Source organism: Anas acuta, chromosome 15 (genome assembly GCF_963932015.1).
Source record: "Anas acuta chromosome 15, bAnaAcu1.1, whole genome shotgun sequence".
Taxonomy (NCBI): domain Eukaryota; kingdom Metazoa; phylum Chordata; class Aves; order Anseriformes; family Anatidae; genus Anas; species Anas acuta.
Window position 1 is genome coordinate 9,727,700 of NC_088993.1, and position 12,784 is coordinate 9,740,483.

The window sequence follows — 12,784 nt, forward strand, 5'->3', positions numbered from 1 at the left end:
ACACAAGTGAGAACAGACATGGAGGTAGTCCATCTCAAACCAGTTCTGCTTTAGAGCAGCACATTCCCACCACGCAAGCCACCCCAAGCTGCCGGCATCACCACTCGAGTGCCAGCCCGTCCTTGTGGGGCTGAGAGGTTCCCAGGCAGTGGGGAAGGGGCTTCCTGATGGGGACCAAGCACAGGACGGAGCAGAGCACAGCAAGGGACTGAGCTGCACAGCAGCTGCCAAACTCCCTCCAGCTATCAAACTGCTTCTCTGCCAGCTCCCAGCTGCTTGGCAGCCCCCAGCGTGTCTCTCCCAGCAGAGACAGAGCCTGCTCCTCAGCTCAGCGCCTGGGCTCCACCCAAGAGCACACACCTCTCCGTTCATATCGATCTCCATGAGGAAGGAGACACCAGGCTGCAGTGACAGCAAATGAGAAAGATAACTAACTTAACTCCTACCACTTTTCTCCTCTGTATAGCTACTGAGTTCTTAGCCCTTTGCAACTGGCGGTGCTTCCACCCAAGTGATTCTCTTCTTCACTGATTTCTGATCGGTTTTCTGGAGCTCTCAGAAAAAGAAGTGCTAACTTCGAAAATGGAGACTGCAGGCTTCACTTCGTTCTTACCTTGGAAGCACTGCAGGTTTGGCCAGTTATTGCAGTAAAAATATAGCTAAATATAGGTCACAAACAATGCCAGTTCTGGATGATTTGTAGGCTAAGTTTGAATGTTAACTGCAACAGAAAGTTGCTGTCTTTGGGAAAGTCTGAAAACAAGTTCCTTCTCTGCACATTAACGACCTGCAACTGGCAAATGGGATCACGATAGTCTATCCCATCCCAGCCTGACGAGTTAGGTAATGTCTGGAAAGCAGTTGGACCTCAGGAAGGAGAATTTCAGCAGTTTCACTTCTTAAGTGACTAACTCACTTTTAGAAACAGAGCTTGGCTGCCTCAGCCATGGCATCATTTCTAAGTGGTTTAACCTACGTGCTGGGCTCTCTTCTCCAGTAGCTGCGGAGAGTTCCAGTTCGGGCCTAGAGTCGCAGAGCCTGGGACAAAGACAGAGCACTCCTGGCTGCGAGTCAACCCGTCCTGGAGAAAAAGCAATCTGTACCAGTGGCTCAGAGTCAACATACACATGGAGAAAAAAAATACTAGGATGTGTCTGCCATCCCCTACACCCACACTAACTGGACTAAACAGGATTGGTCCACAGCCCAGAAAAAGTACTGGAAACCTTTGCAATGACTTCAGGGAATTTGAATCCTGCTCAAAAACTCACAGGTTTTGGTGGTATGAAACCCCAGCTGGAGTCTTCTGTCTCTAGGATATGCTTCTAGGAAGAGCTGCATTGTGCCTTTTCCTGCAACGATCGGCATCTTGCACAGACTGCCCTGTGCACAACAGCCGAGACTTCAATCCGTGCTGCCACTCCACAAACCTGTGCACTCCGATGTTTGCTCCACTGTATCAGAATTTGGCCCAGCCCCTGTGTCTGGCAGGGAAAAATGCCTTTAAAAGTTCTACACAGCAGCCATTCCTCCTTTCCATAACATGCTCCAGTCTTAATTGCCTTGTTTGGATTCTCCTCTCATCCCTCAAACCTTCCTGATGGGAATAAAACACACAGTAGATGACAACTTTCAAGTAATTTTCATGTCACATCTGATAACTGCTGTAGTAAGGTTATTGATACTGTTATTAATTCTTTCATTTCAATTTTCCCTATACATTTCTGCCCCCAGCAAACCCTCAATATGAAATTATTTTCTGAACTGTTTCCAGCCTGCTCCTGATGTTGCTCTCAGAATGATCTGAAGACAGATAATACAGCTGTCATTTCTCAAGGCTCCCCTGCCATGCTTTGATAAAACCCATATCGTGGTTTTGATGGTGCCAGATTTTACAAGCCTATTAAGCTGTCTCTGCCAAGCGATGGTTTTCCCTTTACAAGCCCTGGGCTGACACAGAGTTTCCAGGCTCTCCACAATGTTTAACGTCCCATCTCCACCCAACTGCCTCCCATTTTCTCCTTTTTTTTTTTAAATCTGACTGCCCATTATACCAGCAGATTCAAGTCAGGAAACCAGCATAGCCACGAGGAGCAATTGCCTTATTTGTCCTCAAACAGGATGACGAGAAGAAATATTTGCATTTAAATAGAAAAACATAAACTCCGTTATAAAAAAAAAAAAAGATATCCTGCATTCTGTTTCTGATTTCTGTGCCTCTGTTTTTTTTTTTCCCTAACAAAGAGATCTCCATTCACCAAAGCATTTAGCACATATTTCAGTCCCTCCTAAATCTGATAAATTAGAAACTAAACACATGCCCAAGCACTTCATGGAAATCCCATCAGCTTTAGTGAGAGTCAGCCATGCACAGACAGCAGAGACGTGGCACAGGTGGGAAGAAAGAGCTGCTCACTCCAGCACTGCTTGGTACTGTCAGACATTGGCTGTTCTGATGTGCAGAACGGGTCTCACAGGTCATATCTGCCCTTCTGCAGCCCTCCCAGATTTTGCTCACGTGGGTCACTGCACAGGGGAGCAGATGAATTAAATTAATCTTTAATTAAACACTGACTCCCCATAACGTTGCCCACTTTGAGTTTTCAAGGGCTCATCAATTCTTGTGGTAAGTAGCCAAATAACAGAGTTCAGAGAAGGAAATATTCATCATAAACAGAGATGGCTCTTCTGGACAGCAGCACAGCCTGCCCACAGCAGATGGTTGCTCTGAATCACAGTCACTGGCTTCTCTCTGCAACTGGCTATAAAAGCTAACAGAACTCAAACAAGCCATCTCGGTGGTACCCTAATGCCTTCACGGTGGGCAGCAGACCCAGCTTCCCCTCCACATCCCCATCCTTCTCCTGATACGCAGTAGAATCCCGACAGAGTGAGTGGGAGCAGTTCCTGTTTCTCCACCCTGCTGAAACCCAGCCAAGCCTAAAGAAAGCTGGTTAGAAATTTTCTAATGTTGACAAACGTCAATTAAGTTGCAAGCAAACTGTTTTGAAATGGAGTCGTGGGGAGAACTCTCTCATCTCCATGAGCACTAGTAACACACAGACAACTGACCTGGCAGAAGACAACAGCTTGGCAGCCTGTGCTGATGCCCATGAGTCTTGCAGAGCCCCAGCTCCCACGGCCCCAGCTGCGGCAGCAAGCACGTGCTGCATGGGGGTGCTGCGAGGCTGCACGTTTGGGAACCAAAAAGACATGGCTGGATTTACAAGACGGAAAACAATGATACAGAGGAGAACGCAATGATCTTGGAAAATAATTCTCACTTAAGCTCTCCACAGTGCTGATGCCGATCTTGCAGAGCTGAAGTGTTGGGCAGCATGAGGGCAACCTCGATTTTGTACAAAGACCTGAAAAACCCCTAGGGGAACTGCATCCAGACCAAAGAGTCAACTTTCAGAGAATAAGACACAGAAATGAGTTTAAACAAAAGCCAGAAGAAAACCAGAACCCGGAGAACAATTCCTGCTGAGACAGACATAAGGTATTTAATGTGTCTGAGCAAAACAAAAGGACAACTCAATTGATGCTCACAGGTACTTGCACACAAAAAAGATAGCCAGGAGTAATCCTCACCAAAACAGGACCCAATGAGCAGAAACTGAAGTCAAATACATTTAAGCTTGGAAATAAAAGCTTGTTTCCCAGCAGTGAGAGTAATTAAACCATTGGAATAGCTTCCCTGGGGAAGTGGCAGACTTCCCCCCCGGGAAGTATAGCACTGCTGGGTGATACACTTTAATCTGCTTCATCTGTCCCTGCAGACCCGCGCGTGCCAGGCAGACATATCGCAGCGGTCTCCTCCCACACGGCCTGCCACAGGGCTAAAGGCCCTTGGCTTACATCTGTCCTGCTGGGAACCAAAAGCACAAAGCCAAGGAGCTCCTTCCCAAGCCAGGACTTGGCTCTGGCTCTCCTGGCAGGGCCTGTGGAAATCCAGGGACCTCCAGACCATGCCAGGCCCAGAGCTCCCAAGCTCTCGGCTAACTTGCAGAGCAGCAGTTTCCATCCCCGAACAGGGAGCCTTGGTGCAGGTATCCAACACCTCCACTGCACTGCAAAGCATTCCAGCTTTTCCCCTCTGCTAGGGAGTTTTGAGCTGTTCACATTCAGAACCAGAACCTGCTTATTTTATCATATACTAGTCAAAAGACCTCTAAGAGGACAGCCCATTGCTGAGAGGCTCTCCACTCCCAGCCGGGCAGTCCGTGAGCAGAGCTCACCTGACAAGGTCCCTCCAGCTCTGCAAGCACAGAGCCCAGAGCTCCGAACTGGCACGAGCAGAGAACAGACTGGGACAGCCACCTGCACCATCTGTCGCCAGGCCACAGATCATCCCAGAGCGGTGTCACAAAATGGGCTTGGTTGTCCTCAACACTTTGCACTGGGACCACACTTTCCAACCAAACACGTGGGGCACCAGACCAGAAACCCATGGTGTGAGAAGCACCAGCGTGCCTTCAATGCGAGGGTGAGGCAACACAGCTCTCTTTGAATTCTCCCCTCCCAGGCTTTCCAGACACCTGGACAGGGGCAGTTCAGCAGCCAGACAACACTGCTCGTTCCATTCATTATACGTCTCCAACCAAGAGACTTTGCTGCAACCTGGTAAGCACCTGAACCCCATTTGCACTTGCCCCACGTTGCTGACTCCCCAATAAACCACCTTAAGATGGCGAGGACACCGAGTTCAGTGGCAGTTGTTTTCCAGCGCAGAGAGATGAGGTCAGTATCTGCCTGATCTACCTCAGATCTTCCAGTGCAAGCATGAGCCATTTCTTTTTATGCACTGCAGGCGCCTTTCAAGCATACAGTAGGTTGTTTTCTAACGAGCTGGAACATCTTGCTTGATGAGATCTCTGCTCAAATTGTTATTTTCCTCCAGCTGGGTCAGGGCTTTCTGGCTTTGGCACAACAAGAAAAGCACACACATTTTCTGAGATTTACATATTGTAAGGACTCAGGTGCCCACATGGGCAGAAGCAGGGCTCAGACATCCTCCCTGCTCAAACAGGTTGCTTCCCCTTCCTACTAAACACTGCCTACGAGGGGACATTTCCCCTGCCTCCACCCCGATCCCCCCAGTTTCAGGGGAGCAGTCATGGTCCTTGCACTTGTCTACACGTGCACTCGTCCCGTCGCACCCACCAGGCAACGTGACGGAAACACGGCATGGTACAAAGAGAGGAGCAATGCATGCGTGAGGTGCACGGTGCAGATGCTGCTCCCAAGAGCAACCAGCAGCGTGCAACACAGCAGTGCAGCAAGGCTGCAAGCCTCGATGCTAGATGAGTTCACCTGTCACGACTGATGGAGCCCCTTTCAGCACTCAGCCAACGTGCAGTTATTTGCTTTTATAACATCCCCTGTTTGATGACAAACCTACCCACGCTGCTGCTTCAAAAAATGAGATGTTTCACAAATAGCCACACAGGGCTTTTATCTTCAAAGGCAATTCCCAGAGAGGCCACTGTTTCCACTCCACTACTCTCCCTCCGCTGCCACCAGGTGTCCACCCTCCCCAGCATGCAGGGAGCAGCAGATGTGAGGCAGACCACATTGCACAATCTGTTAGATCAGGGCTAGAAAAACAATAATAATCCTGCCTGAACTCATGAATAAACAGACTGGTTTAATTACGGGTATGCTCTGACAGAAAGAATTTCCCATTCAAGCCTTTCATAGCACTCTCCCAAAAATACACGAGGACCTCAAGAATATCAACATGTGTATCCTCACATTACCCGGATTGGCAAAGCAAAACCCATTTTTACAGAGGATAACCTGAAGTAGGGTTTTTTTTGTGTGTGTTTTGACTAAAGAAGTCTGAAGCCTGTGATTATCTACCAACCCCAGTGAGGTGACAGCAAGAACCTGATGGTGAAGAGCTGGACTTTCCATCCCAGGCAGGCAGCACATTGCACTCGTGTGCCATATTCTGCCTAAAATGCCATGGTGCTGTAGTGCTTGATTTATAATCAGAAAAAAAAAAAAAAAAAAGAGGCGATTCCTACCTCTTTCCATCCTCCTGGCCCACCCTCAGACTATTCAGTACCTAGACTGCAGAACACAAAAGCTATCCTGTCTTTCCTAGCCACGTTCCTTAAAGCCACCCAGCGTGGCAGCTCTGGGCAGTGTTGCAAGTCCCTGCAGACCCGCAGCACCGAGGTTACTGGATACATCCCTTGGTTCACTACAAAGGCTTAAGGTCAGAACCTCTACAAGCCTATCCCACTGAACCGCCGGAAAACTGCTGTCCCTTCAGGCATGGAGACACATGAGAAGCCAGCAGAGCCATCATCACCTGACAGATTTAAGTTTTACTCATGCGGCAATTCCTGCTGTCCTCTGCAGGCAGCCCATGCATAAAATAAATGCCAGCCAAAAGCTGAGTATCTAGGGAAGGAGACAGAACCATTGCTACCCAAAATGCCCAAGATAATGCTGCAGGGAAGGTGCAGCCCTGAACAGGCCCTGCAGAGACAGTGCCCAGGTGTGCACAGAGTAAAGCAGTGCCTTATTCACCAAGGATTCAGTCACCCCTCACCCTGACTTCACTGAGGTGTTCAGATGCCATAGGAATGGAGAAATGGGAATCTGGGTCTACTTGAAAGTCAATGGTCAAGTAGATAGTCAAGTGAAAGCTAGAGCAGTGCTTCAGCTGGCATTTAGGGGCTGGATGTATGGGCTCACACCCATACATTGGAGCACCAAGAGCAAAGAGCAGGACAAACGCGCTCCCTGCACCTCGTGTTTCTGGCCAGGCATTATTTTGTGGCCACTGCCACCTCGTGGCACTGTCACTGACAGAGGGGTCCAGAAACAATGAAGGGACTCCTTCACCCCCATTACAACCTAAAACAAAGGAGCTCTCTGGGCTTCACAAGAACATAGAAGCAAGAAGAGACCAGGCTTGGGTGTTTTTACCTGGCTGAAACACCCTTGGAAAACACTGTCTGCCTAATTCCAGGCCCGTTAATTCAGCCCAGGCCTTTGAAGCCCATCCCTGTCCACACAGGTTCTGCTGCATTCAGAACAAACCTGGAACTAAAATATTCTCTGTGTTACAGTTTCTCCTTTAATAATAATAAATAATAATAATAAAAAAAAAGGCCTGGATATAATTGAAGTTGTCTGTTCTGGCAGGTGGCTGATAAAAAACAATGCTCCTATCACCACAAAAGTTGTCTGGGGCTTACTGGATACTACCTCCCTGCTGGTAAAGTGTGATCTGCTTTATTCCTGCTGCCTCTTGCTATCTGAGAAGCTGGTCCAACCAATTTCCATCCATTACTGCTGCTCACCAACAGAATGGTTTCTTTAGGTCCAACACCAACAGCCCAGGCTCAATGATCCAGGCACCCCAGGTACAATGTGCACCCGCAGCCCCCTCTGAAGGCTGACGTTTAACATCTCCAAACTGCTGCTACAGCCCGTTTGCACACAAAGTCAAGGACAGACTCTGCCCATGTCACCAACAAGCACCTACTGTGAGGCTACATTACTTTCATCGTGAAGGCAGGCCCTGGTTCTCCCTGCAGACTGATGCTCAAATGTCCTCACAGCCTTCCAGCTGGAAGTCCTGTTTGCCAAAGGTGGCCAACTACCACTAATGAGTCTTCTAGGGCAACTTGATCACCAACCACCATTACAACATGAACTTCTGAGGACTACCTTTAACAGCAGGTCTTAAATTTCAAGGCCTAGTGCCATTTGTGCATGCTTTCCATTATTATGTTCTTAAAGAACACTGTGTACATAAGCAGATCGAGTCCTAATTCAACGCACACAATCAAACTACAGATGAAATTGTAAGAAATGTCTTCTTACTTACACCTTCTATGTCTTCAGCTTCCCTTCCCCATAGCTGAACAACCACTTGACACCATTTGAAAAGATCCAATGCAGAGCCCTTGTTTTCATTTCCTGCACACAGTCCTTTGGAGAAGGATCACCACGGGTTAGTCCAGGCAGCACAACAGCAGAAAACATTTCCACCTGGGACACACAACCTTCCCCAAACTTCCCCTCTGCAACTTCGAAACACTAGCAAAGATGGTGTAAAAATTTGTGTGAAACGTGCAAGCTATACCTTTAAAGATGAAACACCTGCTTTCAGGTGCCAGACAGAAGACAGACCCATTTCTTACTCCACCAGGTTATATTACAAGCAGATCTGGGAGTATTTGCACTGAGCCAGCACCCCTGCATGCACACAGCCTTAATTATAACTTCAAACTGCCTTATCCCCACCCTTCTGCAGAAGCATGTTAGCAGGAACCCTTCTTCTCTCAGCTGTGTGACCTCTGCCTATTGTCTGTAGTGATATTTACAGTTGCTTTTGTTTCCCCTGCTCTGTAGGCTGGTTCCTAGAGCCTTTTCATACTTGGAACGTGTCAAGTAAATAGAAACACTGACAGGGAGACTAATTTAAGCATCAAGGAACCAAACTACCATTAAAACACTAACACGCACAGGAACACATTCTAATATGCTAAGGAATAATAGCCAATCTGAAAAACAATAGGTAATTTTCTTCTGCCTCCTGCTCTTTTTATGGTTCATACTACCTGCCATAAGTAGCGATTACAGAGCCCATAACGCGGCATGGAGGAGAGGAGGCGGGGAACCCAGCGTACACTACAAAACACTCACCCTCAAACTCTGCCCATCAAAGGGAATTTAATCTCCAGATGTCTACCATTTAAGAAATATCAAGCAAAATGGTGAGAATAGACTGCAAAATGCCTTTTTTTGCCATTATACTCACTACTGAGGGAAAACATTTTTGATGGGGTGACCTTTGCATTGAGCTGTGTTCATACTGAAATGCATTTTGCAGACCATGAAAAAAGCAGCTCTTTTTGACAGCTGAACTCAATACGTAGGAACTATTTAAGAGAAGCTGCTTTACAAACAGCAGGCGGCAGATGACAATTAGTTTTATTCTTCTATTATGGTACTGATAGGAAAAAAATTATCTCCATTAGTCACACTGTGCTTGATACTACAACAAAGAGAGACCAGGCTCTCCCTGTCTTCTTTCCCGTATTTTATTTTCTGTGTGTCTGCCCGCGTCGCCTTAATTCCATCCTACGCATACACTTACATTTACTCTTCTGTCTGTTCCCAATTCTGTCTCCCCTGGGTTTAATTCAGCCCTGAATATGTTGCATATTGAAATGTGTTAAATGCAAACCCTAGACTATAGCAGAGCTTTGCATTAGTCCTCGAAGACCAAGATACAAAGCTAAATCCAAAGAAGACAAGCACTGAGGAGGAGAAGGAAAACAGCACAGAACAAGCCTTTTTACAAGATTATTTTCTTTTAAAGCCTCACCTTTTACCTCATGGTGGTGACTCCAGCATCTGAGGGAAGGCAGGGGCCATGGCAGGACCCAGACCAGAACCATTACTTCCCTGGGAGGAAGCTAGTTTTGCCATTCCTGCTTAGAGCAAGAAGTTTTGGGGCAAACCAGCACTCGTGGCTGTACACAGGGAACACACAAAGGGCCAAGCCCACCAACACCCCACCAGAACCCCTCAGAAGAAGCACCAGGACACCCCAGCACATCTGTCCCACCCAGGCCCTGCCACTATTACATGCCCCTCCCTCACACAGCCACCCCAGCCCCACAGGGAGAAGAGCTCCTCACTCACCCATCCTCACAGCTAGAGGTGGTAACAGTCAGCAGCTGCCTTCCATCTCATCTCCACCAGCTCGCCAGGAAGGGCCAAGCCCAAGGCAGTGCAGCTGTGAGCTGCCTGCACTGAGGCAGGGCTGGCAGCCATCTTAGGTGGCATCCCTCAGCTGCGGCGCCCTCCTCAGCATGGCCCTGTCAGGCCGCTGGGGCTGGTGGAAGCTCTCATCTATTTACTGCCAAACACTGGGATATTTAATTCCTTCAAAATACCCTCCAGAAATGCATCTTCCTCCAGCTGGTTAACGGCTTCTCACTGATGGCCCAGTGTGTGAGGAGAAAAGCACGTGGCGGTTTCAGTAGTGGCAGCGTGGCTCTTAAAGAGCTCTTAAAGCTCGGCTTCTATGTAAACATCTTTCAGCAAACACAAAATCATGAAAGCCCAAGTCTGCTGGTGATTGCTGAGACAAAAGAGGGAGAAATGGGACACTGGAGTGCTTTTGGAAGTAGAGCTGCAAGAGCATAGGGTATCAACGCAATGTTTGCTGGCACTTGTGCTGTATATACCACAAGGGCCCACTCCCTTCCCGTGCTCATCATGTTACCGAAAATGACAGCCAACTGCTTTTGGAAATAAAAAGAAACACAGACAGACGTTGCACCCACTTCTGAGTGCCATTTGGGGAAGCACATGCATCTGGTGCCTCTCTGAAAACCCAAAAGGTGAGGACAGGGCACCAGGACTGCAGCTTAGCAAAGAGGGAAATGTGCAAAAGCAGCCCAGCACTGCCAGTCTGGGCCCTCTGCACGATGCTGAGGAGGGCCAGGAGGGCAGCAGTCCTTGTCTGTGGAAAAAACAAATGTGGGTGCTGCTTTGCCACTGAAAGGCCTGGCTTTGGAAGCACCAGCTCCTACACAGGAATCCCCAAAACCCCACTATTACCCTGATCTGCCCCAGCTGCCACCCAGCACGAGCATCATGGGTGGGAGCAGACATGGATCTAGAAATGCCTCAGCAGTGCTCAAGTATTCCCATCTCCCTGTCATTCCCAAACTAGACAAAAGGATTAACCCCACCAGCATGGACACCACTCTGAGCTGGCGTCCTCACTAGTATCCAGTAAACCAGGAAAAGCTACAGCACACACCTGCGCTTTGTTGTAGGTGTTTTGTTTCACAACTTGTTTTGTTTCTTGTTCATGTAAGTGCATAGTAAGTTTCTTCAGCGATAAGCTGAATTTGAGAAGAAAGCTTTTTCAGTCTCAGGCTGGTCTGGGTATGCAGCATCATTTTGCTTCAGAAGGGACTAATTTCACTGCACCATTTGCAGAAAAGTGACCATTTTCCTCAGCTTGTCAGACACCTCATAAGAGTGATGGAGCAGAGGCCACAAAGGTGGCAGAAGAGCATTTGGTGTGGTCTAGGGCCTGAGAGCGCTGTGTGAGGCACCAGACAGTGACCCACAAAGACAAAGAGATTTACGGAACCCATTCCCATCCAGGCAAGCGTGTAAATGAAAGGGCAAACAAAACTAATAAAAATATATATCTTATAAAGAAGTTATTTGGCCATAAATGAACACCAGGGTGGCAACATCAGGCACGACAGTTCCCAGATACGTTTTTTCCTGAAGGTCAGGCAGCCCTTTGACTAATAAAATTTGAGAAGCATGCCTATAAAGTCTATTCCTGCCTCTGTTCTCTGCCTGCAGAGAGAATATATGTGCATGAGCCTGTATTTCAGATAGCTGTGGCCAAGTATAACTCAAAAGATCTTCCTGATAAAAATATCCTTTGTTGTATGGCAGTTCCCAAACAATGATTTTGGTAGAAAATAGGCACAGTCACATGAAAAGCTACACACAGGATACAAAAGGCAACAAACAACAGTATGTGAATTCAGACTGTTCTTTAAACATTTTAATATCAGCTGAAGCATTGAAAATGTGATCAGCATATAGTTAGGAGACACTTCTTTGCATCTAAAAATACCATGCCAGCTCTGGAAGAGAGCAGTCATCAGCAGACAGGAAAGTTACATAAGCCTTTGTGTGCCATTGTCTATGAGAAGCAAAAGGGCCCCAGGTGCTTTCTTGGTGTGGGAAATAGCACATAGCTTATCAAGCAGTTTGATTTTTATGACAACTAACGTAACAAATCCATCAGGGTCATCCTGAAAGAACCACAAGACACAGATATTCATGCTATACATTGGCCTCCTTTGATAAAAGGCCAGGTATCATCCGTAGCACTTAAAAAACAATACCTATTTTTAAATGTACAATCTCCAAATAACTTCATAAACCCTGAAGTAAGAAACAACATTTGGGGCCCATTTTGTGACTGCTTTGCATGAGGCCATGCTCCCAATACAGCAGAAACAATAATGAACTCCATGGACAGCTTCCAGTTGGATTTACTGGGCAGTATTGCCTCTCGGAGCCATCATAGCCTGGCAGTGCTTGGATCTGTGCCAGTGGAAATCTTCCCTTCAGTTGTTTGAGCTTTGGATCACGACTGACTTGCACAGACCTTTAAATGTGAGCTTCAGTGAGATTCACGGAGAAAGGTGAATGCAGCACATATTGCCTATTAAAGGTCACTGGTTCAGGGACAAATTTGAGCAGGCAGCAGCCAAGATCAGACATTATCCTTAAGACTGACCGTAAATTACTTTATCCTTCAGATCAGCTAAAAGCAAGGACCTGAACATCACCTAGACTGCAAGGGACACCTGAAATCTGGGTCCTTCTCAGGCCTACACAGAGGCTTTTATCCTCCTTTCCTTGGTGGCTAAAGAATGGTGAGCACTGGCACGGCCACACACCAGTCCTGCTGCAGTCCCGACTCAACCCCATTCCCCACACCCCCATGTGCTTCCCATATAATCTCTGTTGTTGTTCCATGCAGATGGCTCTGTTTTTACTTAAGGCAATTCCATGCCTTTCATTGTGTTTTTAATGCTCATTTCACCAAGATTCACTCCCACAACTGTGCTTTCTGGCTTCTTCCAGCTTTTGTCCTTTATTTTTACTGCTGGAGTCAGAGATGATTATCTCTAAGAAAAAAAAATTCAGCTGAATTATGCTGATGGTAAGCGCTGTTTCTCCTGCTCTGTCTGATTTT

At 47.3% G+C, this 12,784-nt stretch overlaps 1 long non-coding RNA gene across 1 annotated transcript in view; it reads right to left on the reverse strand.

Moving 5' to 3' along the window:
• Positions 1-9,633, reverse strand: part of LOC137864938 (uncharacterized) — a 45,919-nt gene extending 36,286 nt beyond the window's left edge. Inside the window, exon 1 of the long non-coding RNA XR_011101693.1 lies at positions 9,359-9,633. This is a non-coding gene — a long non-coding RNA (uncharacterized lncRNA). The remainder of the gene's footprint in view (positions 1-9,358) is intronic.
• Between the last annotated feature and the right edge of the window lie 3,151 nt (positions 9,634-12,784).